Source organism: Sus scrofa, chromosome 16 (assembly GCF_054392235.1).
Source record: "Sus scrofa isolate SSC_HxYL_T2T_F1_AM1 chromosome 16, Sscrofa_HxYL_maternal_Yorkshire_Landrace_v2.0, whole genome shotgun sequence".
Classification (NCBI taxonomy): domain Eukaryota; kingdom Metazoa; phylum Chordata; class Mammalia; order Artiodactyla; family Suidae; genus Sus; species Sus scrofa.
Genome location: NC_139398.1, coordinates 35853749 through 35872009, shown reverse-complemented (window position 1 = coordinate 35872009; position 18261 = coordinate 35853749). Strand labels below are relative to the sequence as shown.

Genomic DNA, 18261 nt, shown 5'->3' with positions numbered 1-18261 from the left:
GAAAACTTTATGCCACCATCCAAGCTGGGATCGTCACAGTTTCCAGATGCTCAGGAATCAATGTCCTCACGCCTGTCACCTTCTGGCCATCTCTGGGAATATATGATGGTGGAAAGAGAATCAATATGAGATCTTTAAGTTTAATTTCTGTTTAATTAATTCAACAAATAGTGAGCACCTCCTTCTGCTGGGCAGTGTTCTAGGTACTGGGGAAATAGGAATAAAGGAAAGACCCAACTCCATCTTCTCCATGTGTACGTTTCATAAGAAGACTGACACTGACAGATGAATGATACAGAGTGTGGGCGCTAATGTAAAATGTTTTGAAGGAATGAGGGCCTTGAACAGCAGAACCTGGGTCATCAGAAAGAGAAAAGCAGGAGTTCCCGTCGTGGCGCAGTGGTTAACGAATCCGACTAGGAACCATGAGGTTGCAGGTTCGATCCCTGCCCTTGCTCAGTGGGTCAAGGTTTCGGCGTTGCCGTGAGCTGTGGTGTAGGTCGCAGACGCGGCTCGGATCCTGCATTGCTGTGGCTCTGGCGTAGGCTGGCAGCTACAGTTCTGATTCGACCCCTAGCCCCGGAACCTCCATATGCCGCAAGAGCGGCCCAAGAAATGGCAAAAAGACAAAAAAAAAAAAAAAAAAAAAAAAAAAGAAAGAAAGAAAGAGAAAAGCAGAAGAGCCCATCCTCCAGCCCTAACCCTTGATTTGAAAGCAGCACCACAGCTGCTCCTTGGGCTGCAAGCTGCATGCTTCTTCCCTTAAATTTTACCAAAGTGAGTGCGTGCTGGCTGCACAAATCAAGTGACTGTCACAACTCTTCCCACCATGCAGGCTCTCCAAATTGAAGAGTAATAACTTCGCTCCAGGAGGGGCTGGGATGGGGTTCCCTGAGCACTCGCTCGGTGGGAATGGCCCAAGCCTCAAGTCAAAGGAAGTCAGTTCCTGCCTAGGGATTCTGAGTTTCCCAACTCAAAAGCAAGGCTGCAGAGACACGAGTTTTGTTTCTGAGAAACAATTGATTGGGGAATTCGAGTGTATCATTGTCTTCTCCAGTCCTTTGCCCTGATCTCATCTTCAAGCCCCTCCCCTCATTTCAGTCCTTGAGGTGTCTGAACAGTCATCAGCTAAAGGAGGGCTTGGATTGTGTGTGTGTGTGTGTGTGTGTGTGTGTGTGTGTGTGTGCGCGCACGCGCCGTGTTCTTGTTTCGTTTTTAAATCATGGAAGAATTTGGGAAGGAAGAAATGGTCGGAAATAAACTTTTAAGTGTTATTTCATTACTGTGGTTATAAAATTTTCCATAAATGAGATACGCAATGACCTAGACTTGTTATGTGTGCCCCAAACAAAACAGGAGAATTTTAATTGCGATTTTACAAGATTGTTGTAGGTGCACAGATGGTGCTTCATAAATGCTTACTGAATTGAGTGGGACTAGCTAACGCATTCAGGAAACAAGTATTGTGGCAGATCAAGGGCCTCACCAAGGCTTTGCTCTGGATGCATTCCAGCAGTTGTTGTCACTAGAGGTTTAAATATATAAAGATGGTACAATAGATTCTATTTTCATGGAAGTAAACCAGACTCTAATTAATACACCAGAAGCTGAATCACTTTGTTTTTTCAGGCACCTAGAGAGGAAGTGCCATCTCCCCTCAGTTATGACACACTGCCAGTTAGTGATGTATAGTTACCTTTTTTTTTTTTAAGGAGTAAGAAAAGAAACAGAATTGAAAGCTAAAATGGCAGAAACCTCAGAGAGAATTCATACAAGGAAGAAAGAAGCCTGGGGAAGGACCTGAATTGTCCCACATCACAGACTCTCACAGCATCAGACTTTCTCTTTTCTCCCATACCAGGAGAGAAAGCCCATCTTAACACAAGAATTCTTCCAAGTCTCCCTGGACAGGCTCCCTCTGCTCCTCTCTCCATAGGGCCTCTTTCCAGCTGTTCTACCTGCCTCCGAGTCTCCAAGCCACCAAACCTGCCCCTGCAGTCTCAGCAGAGACTTTGCCCTCTACCTCACGGACCACAGGAGAAGCATCAGAGGGACACGCCTCCACTTCAGCATCGCCTTCTTTCCCTCTGGCTCTCCTGAGAAGGTGGAAGAGGAGTCTTCCTCTCGGGCAAAGCCCTCCAACTTTGTCCTACACGCCCTGCTCCCTCCCACACCTGCAGGAATTTGCCCCTTTAGTCACCCACCCTCTTTCCTGCATCTTTCACTAACATAAGAATGTGCTTAAGTCTCCCGGATCTTAAAAAAAGTAAAATAAAATCCCTTCATTGCATAAGTTACCTCTAATGAGGGACCTTCATCCCTTCAGAGCCAGGATTTTTTAAAAGGTGGTCCTCCCTGTCTCTTCGGTCTCGCTCCCCTTTTCTCTTTACCCAAAGTCTACCTCCCTCTCTCTCCCTAAAGTCTCAGATGCCTCCCTGGGTGCTGCTCTAATGGACATTTCCATCCTCTCCTTCCTTGTTCTCGCTGTGGCTTTGGATGCTCTTGTCTCTCCCTGGGTCTTTTTTTTTTTTTTTTTTGTAGCTTTTTAGGGCCACACCCATGGCATATGGAAATTCCCAGGCCAGGGGTGGAATCAGAGCTGCATCAGCCAGCCTACACCACAGCCACAACAATGCCAGATGCGAGCCACGACTGCAGCCTATACCACACCTCACAGCAACACCGGATCCTTATCCCACTGAGCGAGGTCAGGGATTGAACCCACGTCCTCACGGATACTAGTCAGGGTTGTTACCGCTGAGCCAAGATGGAAACTCCTCTCCCTGTGTCTTGAGACACTCTTCTTCGAATCCACAGAACTGCTCTCTCCCGGGTTTCCTCTTAATTCTTTGGCCACTCCTTTGCAGTTTTCCTCTTGGCTCTGTTCTCCCTGGTAAATGCGGGAGTTCCCTGGGGATCTGTTCTGATCCATTCTTATCCTTCTTCCTTGCTGTTCCCAGAGTGACTTTTTTAAGCACATATAATCATGTTCCTCCCTTTAATGTCTTTTAGAAGCTCTCAGCCACCTTCAGAATAAACCCTAGCTCCAAGATAGGGCTCACCAAATCTGTCCTGATCAGACTTGTGGTCTTCAGCTTCATCTCTTACCAGCTCCCCCCTAGTTTTTTAAACTCCAGCCAAAGTTAGCAGTTGACTGCACAAATCATGTTCGTTCTGGTTTCTGAGTCTTGGAAAATATGGCTTCCTTTCCTTAGAGCACATTTTCTTCCCTCTCTTTACCTAACAAATTGTAAGATTTTTCTCCCAAAGCTCATTGCCCATTTCTAGCATAGGGTTTATCAATTTATATCATAGTTGTCTATTTTCCCTTTAGAGTTTGTGGATCTTAAAATAGGGATTCTTTTATTTATTTATTCTTCTAAGCTCCTTGTGCTCCTTGCCTAGCATGGCACCTGCATGAGCTATACATTCGTTGAATGGATGCGTAAGTAAATGAAGGCTCTCAGTCCCTTTGATTCCAAGCCCAGCGTGTAAACGCAGTTCAGATAACAGACTTTTCCATCAGACCTGCGTATAATGCTTCTAAACCGATTGTACACATCTCCACAAAGTAAAAGATATTGATTTTATACCTACGAAATAAATGCAGTTCCAGTTGGAAGGAAGGTGTTTGTTCTGGTCTTCCTGGTAGTCATGGAAATGAATTACAGCCTTGGGTAAAAGGGCATCCCTCAGTCAAGGGGATGTGGTGTGATCGGGTGGGTAGAGAGGGTGTCTTGGAGGCAGCATTCCATTTATAGCTGGCGTTGACTCCTCTGGGCAGAAAAGTCTACTGACCCTTCCTCTCCTCTATCCCATGCCATCCCTGATATAAATCTAGCAAAGGGATTTGCTATTCTCTTTTCAAATTGGGTTCGTTTCTAGGTTAGCAAAGTGTTTGCTGATCGAGGGAGGCCAGAGAGAGCTCTGCCAAAGGTTTATTCCCATGCAAGTTTCCAGTGTGTTTAGTTCTCATGCGCTCATTATGGGTTTGTGCTGTTTCTCTCACATGATACCCATGTCTTTGAGAGGAGGAACCATGTATTTTTCTTTCGTGGCAGTATCCCTCAAGCCAAGTTTAGCTGTTTACCTTAGAGCACTGGCTAACTGGCCTGGATAATTGTATATGGGTATAATCACTGATTGTCAACTTAGATACTTTGTCTTGAATAAAAGTGTAAAATAGTCAAAAACCCACCATTTAGTACTCAGATCTCCAGGATGATGATATATAGGCTTTTCTACAGAATCCTGGAAAATATGAGAAGACCCCAATCAGAATGGATGCAATTTTTAGCACGTTCTCTGAGCACAAAGACATGATTTTCCAACGTATTTCTAGAACAATAAATAATGTATTTTAATCTTTGGCATAATCTGCAGCAAGAGAAGATTATTGCAATGATAGATTGCTTTCTGGAAATATAGTTATTAAACAGTGCAGCAGAGAGGGAAGTGCTGATCCTCGAGTAGGATGGATTCCAAGCGCTTTCAAGTTCTGGATATTTATAGCCCCTTAGTCCTCCACCCCACTCCACCCCCTTAGACACTGAGTTAAATATTAAAATGACATGAGCATTTGATAGAAGGAGCTTTGGCTCAAGTCTTCTAGATCTGTGAAACCTCATTGTAGTAACTTGTCTCCAAGATAACCCCAATGGTCTTCGCCTTCTGGTATTCATGCCTTTGTATAGTCACTTTCTGCAGTCACTAGGGACAATGTGCATTGCCAAAAGGATTTGTAGAAGTGACAATATGTCACTTTCTAGTTTGGGTCATCAAAGACAGCTTCTGCCTTGCTTTCTCTTGGATCATTTTCCCAAGGATCAATCAGCGGCTCATGGAAAGGTTCATGTGGCCAGGGATTGAGGCTTCTTGCCCACAGCCACCACCAATGCACTAGCAATATTAGTGACCCATCCTGAAAGTGGATTCTCCAGCCCCAGTCAAGCTTTCATATGACCGCAGCCTCAGCCAACATCTTTACACCTTTTCAAGAGACCCTGATCCAGGACCAAACCATTAAACTGCTCCTAAATTCCTGATCCACAGAATTTTGTGATAATAAAGGTTTATCATTGTTTTCAGCCACTAAGTTTTGGATAATTTCTTATCCAGAAATAGATAAAACTTGAACCTGAATTAGACAAATAGATGGTCTAACACTGTAGTGGCTACTATGATTCACTGACTAGATTGCTCCTTCAGGACTGACATAACCATCTCCCAGCTTCTGGAAATACTGTCTTAACAACACATAGTTATACCCCTCACTAGAAATTGCCCTCAGCTGAAGATATGTCTCATCCAAGACTATGACTCCCTCAGTGGGACAGCCTATAGCCAATGACTTACTGGTATGAGGATAAAAATTACTGCCTCCCTTGCTTAAATTTGCCCATCTCCCCAGTGCTGCATGCTCATGTCTTTAAAGATAAATCTCCTGAGTGCATCCCAAAATAAATCTTCTGCAGTCAATCTCAGCGTCTGGTTTCCAGAGCACCCCACCTAAAACAGTTGGTATCTAGAATGGTCCTTGGAAGCAGAGCATGTGGCAGATGGCCTGGTTGGTATGGAAAGACTGAGGACTAAGATGTCTGTGGAGAAGGCCCTTGGATGGGCCTGTGGTAGTGGGCACTACCAGATAGCATATATTGCAGAAGAGGCACTAAATAACCAAGTGACTCAGGTAATAGTCTGTTCTCTTCAACCTAGTGCCCATACAGTGGATTTGTGAATAGAGCTACCATGATGGCAGAGATAAAGGCTTAAGCATGGGCCCAACAACATGCTTCCAAAATCTGTTTTAGCTAATGATGCTGTTGAATGTCCATCCAACCTGTGGGTAGCAGAGTAATGGTGGGTCTCCAAAATGGCAACCTCCCTTGAGTAGACCAATCAGTAGTTTGGTATCGAGTCAATTCTTTTGAATCTTTTCCACTCTAAAAGGAGGAGCAGTTTATCTTGACTAGAATGGACACACATTCCAAGTATAGGTTTGCCTTTCTTGCCTGCAGGGCCCTGGATGGATGGTTTTGGTGCTACCATGCCAGGATTTAGTGGTTTATAAACAGGCATAGCAGCCACAGCTTGGGAAGGACTGGTAGCTCAGCAAAGAGAGTCTAAAATCCCCACCAGGTAATCTCCCTGGACAAGTATACATGATGGCTGAGGGTGAGAGACACCTAGGGTGCGTGGTAGAGGATAAGGACCACAAGTGTCAATTATGAACATTTAAGTTCAACTGCAACTGTCGGGCTATTATGCATCCCATTGGTGCTTCTAAGCTTTCACAAGAAATAAGACCATCCAGAACCCTGGAGACGCTATTTCCAGATAAGACAAAATGACTCTTAGATCCCAGCGGATCTGAGCGAACCAGAGAGGATGCTGAGGGGCTCTGTTAAGGTCCTGTCTTCTGGAATGGTGTACTCATGCCCCAGGTGTTAGGACTGTTAGCTGCTGACGGGTCAGAGCTTCATGTCTCACCAAGGAATTGTCTTTGGCTACAGAGAACCACTTCAGCTAAGGTTATCTTCTCTCCCAGGGACAGCTAGCAACCAATGATGGGCCAATGTAAGGATGCAAAGTAGTCCCGACATCTCTCAAGGACCGTCCCAGCTCCAGAGCTTCCAAGGGAATGGCTGAAGCTTCTGCTGCAGCTGCATCATAGCCCAACTACTGCCTCCCCCACTCCTGCCTTCCCCAGGTCCTTATAGGTGCATCTCCCAAGACACTTCCCCAATAAACTTGCTGCATGCAACTCTGTCTCAGGATCTGTCTCCAGGGAACCAAACCTAAGAAAATCTTCCATATAAGGATTTCAGTCTTCAGTCAACACAGTGAAAAAATGAAACCAGAGGTAAGTCCCTGCTCTTCATGTTAACCCCAGAGACAAGACAACTAAAAATGACAAGCTCTGAGGTAGGAAGATGGGGGAAAGTTTGAATAAAGAAGATATTGCAGGAGTTCCTCTTGTGGCTCAGGGTGTTAAGAACCAGCACTGCCTCTGTAAGGATGTAGGTTCGATCCTTGGCCTGGCTTAGTGGGTTAAGGATCTGGCGTTGCCCCAAGCCGGTTTAGCTCACAGGTGCAGCTCTGATCCAGTGTTGGCCAGCAGCTGCAGCTCCAATTCAATCCGTAGCCCAGGAATTTCCATACACCTCAAGTGCCAGCTGTAAAAAAAAAAAAAAAAAAAAAATTACAGAAAGCCCTGTTGGACCTAAAATCTTGTGTACAAGTTAGATTAGTAGTTTTCTAGAAGAAGGTGTTATTTGGAGTTCCCGTCGTGGCTCAGTGGTTAACGAATCCGACTAGGAACCATGAGGTTGCAGGTTCAATCCCTGGCCTTGCTCAGTGGGTTAAGGATCCGGTGTTGCCGTGAGCTGTGGTGTAGGTCACAGACGAGGCTTGGATCCCGAGTTGCTGTGGCTCTGGTGTAGGCCAGCGGCTACAGCTCCAATTAGACCCCTAGCCTGGGAACCTCCTTATACCGCTGGAGCGGCCTTAGAAAAGGCAAAAAGACAACAACAAAAAAAAAAAGAAGAAGAAGAAGAAGGTGGTCTTTAAGGCATGGGACATAAGACAAATGTTTTAATGGGGGCAAGAAGGAGGAAAATGCCAGTGTCAGTGAGAGTGAGGCTGATTGACTTTGATGCTGACCACAAGGAGAAAGTAACTGAGATGTCCTGAAATCACTAAGAGGCTGAAAGCATGGAGTCTCCTTCCTTCCTGGTTAGGCACTGAGAAGAGTAAGGCAGTGGGGGGAGAAGTACTTTACATGCCTTGGCTTTCTAGAGGGAGATGAACAACATGGAAAAACATTCTAGTAAGGCTCTTGCTGCAAATCTTAGTGCTATGATTGCCATACAATGTTTCATTTGTTGTGATTACTCTAGTTAATTATTTATCATTGTACATTTCATAATATATTACTAAACAACTTGTAGCCTCTTTAAAAAAAAGAAATGGTTCCATGGGAATTGGATGTTTTGCTAGAGAGAGAGAGAAAAAGAAATTCGTAGGAGTTGGTCACTTGTAGGTAGCTGCACAATGCAGCTGCAGCAGGAGAGGGTGAGGATAAGGTTATCCAGCTTTTATGCTTCCCGAGATCAGTACAATTCTTTTGTGTATTCTGACTCCTCCCACCTCGCCAAGGTTCTTGTCTTCTGTTTGCCTAATGCACTCTTCTCCACCCTGCTCTCTGCCCCCTGGGGGGCAGGGGGGGAGGGTGGGGGGGAAGCTGACCAGCAGGAATTACACTTGAGGCTCATTCCTTCCAGCTGCTGGGTGGAGTCAGCCAGAGGTAAGCTGTGCGTGGGCAGGAAATTTGAAGCCAGCAAGAGCCTGAAGCCCGGGTCACGGCTGTGCCTTCTCGCTTCTGGTGAGGCGGCCAAGGCTGGGTGCATCCCTCAGTGTGTGTGGGGGGGTCACAGCTCCTGTCCGACAGCCCCCTCTGCATAGCTCTGTGACTCCACATCCTAGTAACAGCGCCCTCTCCTGGCCCCATTTGGCTTAGGGGTGCTAACCATCCCCACTGTTCCTTGCTCTGGGGGATCACATTATCCCTTGCAGGATCCCTACACTCTGCTCAGATCTTGGTAGTCAATAATTCCTCCATCAAGCCTTTGTGTTATTCAGCTCAAGTGGTGTGCCACTGTTTACTGCCAGTGCCCTGAGAGAATGATTTTCACTTTATCGCTTTCCTGGTTAGGAGACTCAATTCTCAACCTGGTTTTTATAGAAACAAGCTAAGCATCCATGTGCAAATTGTTTCATTGATGTGGATGAGGAAACACCTGGGAGCTGGTGTGCAAAGGTTTAAAACATAACTCTGAATTGAAACTCTTCTGCTTCATTTCAGTGCATATGATGTTATTTTCTTGAAAGTGACAAGGCAGGAGAAGGATTAACATACTAAGCTCCCCATGAAGACAGGGTGGTGAACACTAAGATTTGGCATAAGAATGGCAGCAGGTAATAGCAGGCCCAGGCCAATGAGAGATTGAAACCAGTGGCTTTGGCAGAGCAAAGGCAGGAAAGAGATTTTAAGTTAACTCAGGTGCCTGGGAAGCCATGGACCGACAGATGGAGCAGTGAACAGCCATTCATATCTCTCTAGCAATGGCCTCCGTGGACTAAGCACCTGCCATGGCCCAGGCATGAAGCTTTGTGTGCCTTGGCTCATTTCGGCATCACAGGACAGAGAAAGCTGGTGTGGGCAAAGAGGCTAAGTCACTTGCCCAAGGACCCAGAGCTCAGAAATGGCAAAGCCAGGATTCCAAGCCTGGGATTTTTTTTTTTTCTTTCTTTCTTTTTCTTTTTTGAAGGCTGCACCTGCTGCATATGGAAATTCCTGGGGCCAGGGGTCAAATTGGAACTGCAGCTGAGGCCTACACCACAGCCACAGAAACACCAGATCCTTAGCCCACTGAGCGGGGACAGGGGTGGAACCTACATCCTCATGGATACTAATTGGGTTCTTAAACCTGCTGAGCCACAATGGGAACTCCCCTAGCCCAAGATTTATTTATTTTTTTTTATTTTTTATTTTTTTGGTCTTTTTGCTATTTCTTGGTCTTGGGCCGCTCCCGCGGCATATGGAGATTCCCAGGCTAGGGGTCCAATCGGAGCTGTAGCCACCGGCCTACACCAGAGCCACAGCAACGCGGGATCCGAGCCGCGTCTGCAACCTACACCACAGCTCACGGCAACGCCGGATCATCAACCCACTGAGCAAGGGCAGGGACCGAACCCGCAACCTCATGGTTCCTAGTCGGATTCGTTAACCACTGCGCCACGACGGGAACTCCCCTAGCCCAAGATTTAATCACCCTCTCCTAGGAGAGATTTAGCCTGGACTTAAGGATGCACATCCAGTGGGCATGGACCCTGGGAAGATTCAGCATGACCTCCTCTTATCTCTCAGAGATCACTGAAGCTGACTGAAGTTCATGCTTAGTCCAATACCAACCGTCTGGGTATAAGCCCAGAATTGCTCAGAACTGGACGAGGCCCCCAACAGACTGGCCGGTCCTGGATCAGGGAGCCCATTTCCTTCACTGCCCCCCCGGCACCATGCCCATCCTGCCCAGGTGTGCATCCTCACTTCCACGTGGTCAGGGCGCAGTGTCACAAGCTCTGGGAGGCAGAGACATGGGACATAAAAAGTTATTTGTCTCCGTGGATTCTCCTCTGTGTGTGGGATTGCACTGGGAGGGAAGGCATTCCTCAAGCAGTAAACAACCCAGGCCAATTTGCACCCCGGCCACTGAGCCGTAATCTTTTCATTATGCTTTGCATATTTATAACCAAGAGTTCTTTTGCTCTGGTACAAACAAGACTGCAATCAGCCTGCCAAAGGATTCTCTTTAAACATTGGTCTTTACAGAAGAAAAAACAAAATGAGCATCACACCGAAGGCCCTTTGAATAAGTGAATTCCCGCTTCTTCTCTTCCGCTGGAGGACAGTGTGCAAAACTTGGTTCTAAGGAGAGAGGGCTTGTTTCTTTCAAACCACCCTCCGCAGATGGTCCTCAGTTTGGCGACAGCAGCCTCCCAGCTCCTTTGAAATGCTCTGCCTAGCGGGTGCCAGCCTGCTTGAGCTGCTCCTGAAGATGCCAGTTTCAGCTGTCACATTTATCTGCATGTCCTGAGGGCCTCCTGTGCTTTTTCTGATTCTCTTAAGTGAATAAAAATAACTTAGGAGCATGGAGAATATGACCCTATCCCAGTGTGCAAGCTTCTGCTACAAATATGTCCATGTCCGGGCCTCTTTGTTTTAAAGAAAGGAGGAAACAGAAAGGGGGAATTTCCCATCCATTTCCCAGATCTTTGGGGCCGATGTAAGGTGGTGAGTTAGGATGGAAGAAGTTTAGTTATGCAGAGGCCAGACACCTGTACCATGGCAGACACAAGCCCTACCTCTGTTCCACTGTGAAAAGAAGCAATTGGGGAAAAAAAAACTCCAATGAATGCAGGCAGATTCCTTACTCAGCTTGGTAATGAAGATCTCAGGGTCTCTGCAGCACAAGCTGATATGACCAGAGCTCAGAAATAATGGGAACCGTGTCTCCGATGGAAAAGGCATCCGGGATTTTGAACTGGACTGGAAAATCTTGAGCTCCAGGGATCTTTCTTAGGGTCAAAGAAGGCTCCTCCCATGTTGTGGAGAGGGCCCTGAGCATCCTCATGTTACACTCTAGACCCGAAAGGAAACCCCTGCTGAGCCTGCCCTGGCACTCACCACAGGGCTGCCACAGTGCCAAGCCCAGCCATGAACGTTAGGTTTCTTTCTCTGGTGCTTTTAGAGGCAGTTTCAGGGGGGAAGCAGAGTCAAAGAGTGCATTTCTGCTGCTATTCTGGCTCCTTTGCCCAGCCAGCCCTCAGTCGCCAGCATTGCTCAAACCATCGTTTAGCTGTGAATACCCGAGATTTTCTTCCTGTGCTGACCACAGTCGCCCTGGTGGTCATGCCACTTTCTGGCAGAGCCAGGCAGAGGGCCAGCCACCTCAGAGCCTCTGAGAGGAGGAGAGAGGAAGGATGCCTTCCCTTCTCATCCCAAAGGGGCTGTGGGTCCCAACCGCCTGGACACTCAGGGTAGCATCAAGCCGAACAAATTACAGGGACGAATGTAGGGATGGGGTCAGGAAAAGGGGAAGGGGTCTGTGCCTTGATCTGGGCCCGCGTTTTCAAAGGCTTCTGTTTTGCGAAGGTGTTGTAGCCCAAACCTGGCTTTCTCTTTGCGAATGAACCCACTTGTGGAAAACTCTGGAAAAAATAAAATAAAATAAATAGAAGAAAAGGAAGAAAGAGAAACAGAGAGAGGCAGAGCAAATGAGTGCTTTCCATGCTAGCTATCAAATGACCCTACAATTTCAGAGCTTTCGTCTCCCCCAAGGATTCTTTTGCAGTTTTTAGCAACATTTTGGTCCCCCCACATCGTCTCTTCAGAATGCCAGGACAGCCGTCATGGAATTCTTTGGTCTTCTCAGGGGTCTGAGGTGGAGAGAAATAAATTCAATTTCAGCCCATGGGTAATAATTCATAGGAGTCTTTGCTTTTGTTTGGAAGCTAAGAATTCCATATGCAAAACATTAGAAAGGATTTTAGGTCCATTTATCAGTAAGGGTGGTGGAGACAGATAAAGAAAAGAGGGAAATCAAAGTTGGCCAAAGAAATATGTGAGGCAAGAGTTCCTGCGGTGGCTCAGCCGATTAAGAACCCTTCCGGTATCCACGAGATGCAGGTTCAACCCCTGGCCTCACTCAGTGAGTTAAGGATCTGGTGTTGCCATGAGCTGTGGTGTAGGTTGCAGACTTGGCTCAGATCCCACGTTGCTGTGGCTGTGGCATAGGCTGGCACCGGCAGCTCAGATTTGATGCTTAGCCTGAGAACTTGTATGTGCTGCAGGTGCAGCCCTAAAATGAAAAAAAGAATAGTGTGAGGAGAGGCTCAAGAAAGAAGGGAAACTGAGGAGAGGATAGAGTGGAATATAGTGTAGGGGTGAGGATTTTGTGGGTAGCATGTACTTATCAGCATCTCCTTGCCTTTGCCTCTCCCTCCCCATCCCTCCCAGCACATCAGAACTTTCCACCATCTTTCCTCCATTCCTTCGTTTACTGAAATCTTACCCACCCTTCAGAGTCTAGCTTAACCTCTGTCTTCTTCACATAGACCTTTTCTGCATCAGCAGCCTGCATTGATTCCCTTTTCTGGAAACTCTTCTTCCACTTAGGAGTCAATGTCATCCATTAAGTGCTTAGTCAGCAAATTATGTTTCTTTCAAATGTGTGTTTTGTTGGCCTCAACAAATGATAAGATTCTCAAGGACCAGGGTCCTGTCTTCCAGTGGGGTCAGACATAGAAGGATAGAGTGGAGCCACTTTGCAAACACTGGTTTGATGGATGAATGGTTCAGGACCCTGTTTCTCTGGGAACCTTATCACGCCAATGTCTGGGCAAGCTTTCCATTTCTTGGCCATTTCCTTGGCCACATAGCCTGCCTCAGTACTTCTTAATGGCTTTTAGGTGTCCCCTTTCCAGCCCAGCGGGTGAACGTGGGTTATTTCCTTGCAAAATGTTGGAGAAGAAGGGTGGTACTATTCTTAAATGACAGTGAAGAATGATGGGCCTGCTTTTTGTACTTTATGCATAAATATTTGTTAAGCTGTGATAAAATGCAAGACTTGGAAATGGCTGCTACACACTCAGTGGGGAAAGGAGGGCAGGTTGCTGGACGGTGAGCCTTTCAGCTAATACACAAGTGTCTGCTGCCATTTCAGGAAAAGCTGACTTTAGTTAATCAGTTGGGGGTGGGGAGCATGAGGGGTGTGACCCAACACCTTTGTTCTGGCTCAGAGCTCTCTTGTCCTCTTTTCAGCACTTTGACTTTCTAAGATTTCTTCCCCAGGGGGCGTGGAGGTAGGGAAGAAAGATAAGGGAAAGAAGACCATTCACAAAAGCCATGGCAGTCAGTGGTCTCACAGCCCTGCCGGGAGACCTGATGCAGAGAAGGCTGAAGGTTGCTGCTCACAAGACTCTGGGGTTGAGGATCATCTCAAGATTTAAGAGATACGTGCCAGCATGTCCATAGTGCCCTGGGAATACACAAAATGGTAGTCTGAAGGCAAAGTGGACCATGTACAGCATTTGAAATATGCCACAAAGAGTTTTGCCTTCTTTTAGTTTTATTCCAAGATATAACCAAAATGCTATCATTTGATGAGTGTTAAGTGCCAGACTCTTTATGTACAGGGTGATCTCATGCGCAAAACAACTCTTCAGAGCAAAAATAACTGCCCCATTTATACAGACCAGGAAACTGAGGCTCAGAGGAGTTAAGTCAAGCTCATCTATTCAACAAATATTGATTGTGAGTCTTTCATGTGCCAGGGCATAGAATCAGAAAGGAGCAGGACTAGGATCCAAGGGCAGGTGTGTCTGGATCCCAAGCCTCTGTTCTTTCCGTGGAACTGTGTTTCTTCCCTGGGGAAGGAATGGCTCCAGAAGGCCTTCCCTTTCATCTTCATTTTAAAAATATTCCCGGAGTTCCCGTCGTGGCGCAGTGGTTAACGAATCCGACTAGGAACCATGAGGTTGTGGGTTCGGTCCCTGACCTTGCTCAGTGGTTTAAAGGATCTGGCGTTGCTGTGAGCTGTGGTGTAGGTTGCAGACGCGGCTCGGATCCCGCGTTGCTGTGGCTCTGGCGTAGGCTGGTGGCTACAGCTCCGATTGGACCCCTAGCCTGGGAACCTCCATATGCCGCAGGAGCGGCCCAAGAAATGGCAAAAAGACAATAAATAAATAAATAAATAAAAATATTCCCTTTGGAGTTCCCATCGTTGCGCAGTGGTTAATGAATCCGACTAGGAACCATGAGGTTGCGGGTTCGATCCCTGGCCTTGCTCAGTGGGTTAAGGATCCGATGTTGCCGTGAGCTGTGGTGTGGGTCGCAGACACGGCTCGGACCCCACGTGGCTGTAGCTGTGGTGTAGGTGGCGGCTATAGCTCCGATTCGACTCCTAGCCTGGGAACCTCCATATGCCGCGGGAGCGGCTCAAGAAAAACGCAAAAAGACAAAAAAAAAAAAAAAAAAAAAAAAAAAAAATTCCCTTTGCATCTGCAAGCTCCTTGAGGACAAAGTGAGGAACACTCACTATGTTCACTAAATGGCAATGATGATATCGGAAGATACTTGATTTGGTTGTTGTTGTTTTTAAAGGAGAGGTAGAGGGAGATCATTTTAGGACTTAATTTTGTGCTTTAGGAGCATATGGGAAAGAATAGGAGAGCCAGTAGTTCCTAAAAGCAATATTTTGGCTGTGGGAGCCTGTGCAACCTGATTAAGTAAATGAACTGAAGGAATCAGGGGTGGTTTTGTTAAAGGCACTTAGTCTGCCACTTAAATTTAAGTTCCATTCCTCATCCTCCAGGCTCTTCCCCAGAGAATCATGTGGTTGGCCACCCCGCATACCCTGGAGTCAACCTGGACACCCCTCACTCAGTCTTACTGAGGACATTGACCTCGTCAACGTGCCCGCTTCTTCCATCCACATTGCCGTGCCCGGTTCACACCACCATTCTCTCCTGCCTACATTTCTTCAACTAAGTGATCTCCATAACTCTGGACTTATTTCCATCAAATCCATTCCCCACACAGCAGCCAGGGTAAATTTTCTGATATGTAAATATAGAATCTGTTTATTTGATCCTGTTTCTTCCCATTGCTTTTTGGACAAACCCAAACATTTTAGCAGGGCAAATAAGCTCCATCATAATCTAGCCCAGCCCTGTTCAATATCACGTGAGCCACTTATATAATTTTAAATGTTCTAGTAGCTATATTTAAAAAGTAAAAAGAAACAAGGGAAAATAATTTTAATGTATTTTATTTAACCCAATATATCCAAACATTATCATTTTAATATGCAATCATTATTTTGAAAATATCAATATTTTTGCCATCTTTTTTCTTATACCTTATCTTCAAAATCTGGACATCAAATTTTTATCAGAAATACTTTATTTGTGTTTAGAGTTCATAAAATTTACCCTTTAAAGGGTACATTCATATATCTGAGTTTTTTTTTTCTTTTGCTTTTTAGGGCCACACCCATGGCATATGGAGGTTCCCAGGCCTGGGGTCTAATTAGAGCTACAGCTGCTGGCCTACACCACAGCCACGGCAATGCCAGATCCAAGCTGCATCTGCAACCTACACCACAGCTCATGGCAACACCAGGTCCTTAACCACTGAGCAAGGCCAGGGATCAAACCCGCAACCTCATGGTTCCTAGTCGGATTTGTTTCTGCTGCACCATGACGGGAACTCCCAAATTGTTTTAAACATATTTTAAATTATTCTAGTAACTGAATCAAATATTAGCTTAAATTAAAATTAATTTTAAAAAATTTCCAGAATATACAAACAATTAATATAGCTCAATATCAAAAACAAACAACCCAATCAAAACTTAGGAAGAAGACCTAAATAGACATTTCTCCACAGAAGCCATACAGATGGCCAACAGGCATTTGAAAATATGCTCAACATCACTAATTATTAGAGAAATGCAAATAAAAACCACAGTGAGGTACCACTTCACACCAATCAGAACTGCCATCATCAAAAATTTACAAATAATAAATCCTAGAGAGGGTGTGGAGAAAAGGGAAGCTTCCTACACTGTTGGTGGGAATGTAAATTGGCACTTCAACTATAGAGAATAGTACAGAGGTTCCTTACAATACTAACAATAGAGTTGCCATATGATCCAGCAATCCCGCTTAGGGCATATTTCTGGAAAAGGTGAACATTCTAGTTTAAAGAGATATATGCACCTCAGTGTTCATAGCAGCACTATTTCCAATAGCCAAGACATGGAAGCAACCAAAATGCCCATTGACAGATGAATGGATAAAGAAGATGTGATACATATATAGATGGAATACTACTCAGCCATAAAAAGGAATGATATAATGCCATGTGCAGCAACATGGATAGACCTAGAGATTATCATACAGAGAGAAGTAATTTAGAGAAAGACATATTATATGATGTCACTTTTATGTGAAATCTTAAAAAATGGCACAAATGAACTTCTTTACAAAACAGAAATAGAGTCGCAGACATGGAAAACAAACTTATGGTTACTAAAGGGGAAAGGGGGGAGGGGTTAATTAGGAGTTTGGGATTAACAGATACACACTACTATGTATAAAATAGATAACCAACAAGGACTTACTGTATAGCACAAGGAACTAGATTCAGTATCTCGTAATGCAAAATAATCTGAAAAAGTGTATTCTTTATGTATAACTGAATCACTTTGCTGTACGCTTGAAACTAACACAAATATTGTAAATCAACCATACTTCAGTTAAAAAAACATGAAATTTGATATTCAGTTATTCTGTCACATCAGGCCCACTTGAACCACTTAGTGGTTCTGTGTGGCTTCCATATTGAACTGCACTGATCCAACCCCAGGTTAATCTCCCCACAAGACCTTGAGGACATTATGCTAAGAGAGAGAAGTCAGACACAGAAAGACAAATACTATATATCATTTACATGCAAAATATCAAAAGATCAAACTTGTAAAAACAGGGTAAAATAGTGGTTACCGGGGGCTGGGGGTGAGGAAATAGAGATGTTTAAGGGTACAAACTTCTAAGGAACAGACAAGTTCTGGAGATCTAATGCAATGTGTAGTAAATATAGACAACGAGATTGCCTTAGAGTCATCAAACTTGCTAAAAGACTAGATTTTTAACAATTCCCACCACACAAAATAAAGGATAATTTCACCATGAGGTGGGGTGCTGAGTGTTGCTACAACAGCTGTCATGTTACAGGCATATCTCATTTTATTATGCTTCGTTTTACTGTGCTTGAAGCTTTTGCTTTTTTGTATATAATTGAAGATTTGTGGTAACCTCACATCAAGCAAGTCTATCAGCATGACTTTTCAAACAGCATCTGTTCACTTATTTCTCTGGTCACATTTTGGTAATTCTGACAATATTTCAATTGTGATTCTATTTCTTTTAGTATTTCATTATTATCATATTTGTTATGGTAGTCTGTGATCGATGATCTTTGATGTCACTATTGTAATTTCTTGCAGAGGGCGGCGCAAACTCTGCCCAAATAGGATGGTGAACTTGAACAATAAACGTTGTGTGTTCCGACTCCTCCACAAACCAGCCATTCTCCCATCTCTTTCACCCTCAATTTCCTGAGATATGATATTGAAAGTAAGCCAGTCAGTAACCCTACAATGGCTCTAAGTGTTCAAATGAAGGAAAGGTCACACAGCTCTCACTTTAAACCAAAAGCAAGAAATGATTAGGCTTAGTGAGGAAGGCACCTCAAAAGCCGAGATAAGCCAAAAGCTAGACCTTTTGAGCCAAACAGGTAGCCAAGTTCTGAAGGCAAAGTTCTTGAAGGAAATTAAAAGCGCTACTCCAGTGAACACCCAAATGAGAAAGTGAAACAGCCTTATTGCTGATACAGAGAAGGTTTCAGTGGTCCAGAGAGAGGATCAAACCAGCCACAACATAGCCTCGAGCCAAAACCTAATCTCGAGAAAGGCCTTAACTCTCTTCAGTTCTGTGAAGGCTGAGAGAGGTGAGGAAGCTGCAGAAGAAAAGTTTGAAGCTAGCAGAGGCTGGTTCATGAAGTTGAAGGAAAAAACCATCTCCGTAACTTCAAAGTGCAAGGTGAAGCTGTGCTGATGTAGAAGCTGCAGCAGGTTA

General features: G+C 45.1%; 1 protein-coding gene across 3 annotated transcripts in view; it reads left to right on the top strand.

The window, feature by feature from the left end:
• The window catches only part of LIFR (LIF receptor subunit alpha), a 367688-nt gene that overhangs the window by 189787 nt on the left and 159640 nt on the right, over positions 1-18261 (top strand). The window contains exon 5 of one of the 3 annotated variants that reach the window (XM_085002125.1): positions 6710-6862. The exons of 1 other annotated variant lie outside the window; for it this stretch is intronic. The gene's annotated coding sequence lies outside the window, so the exon portion shown is untranslated. Of the gene's footprint in view, positions 1-6547; positions 6863-18261 lie in introns of all 3 variants that reach the window. One more of the 3 variants, XM_085002124.1, reaches the window with a different exon arrangement.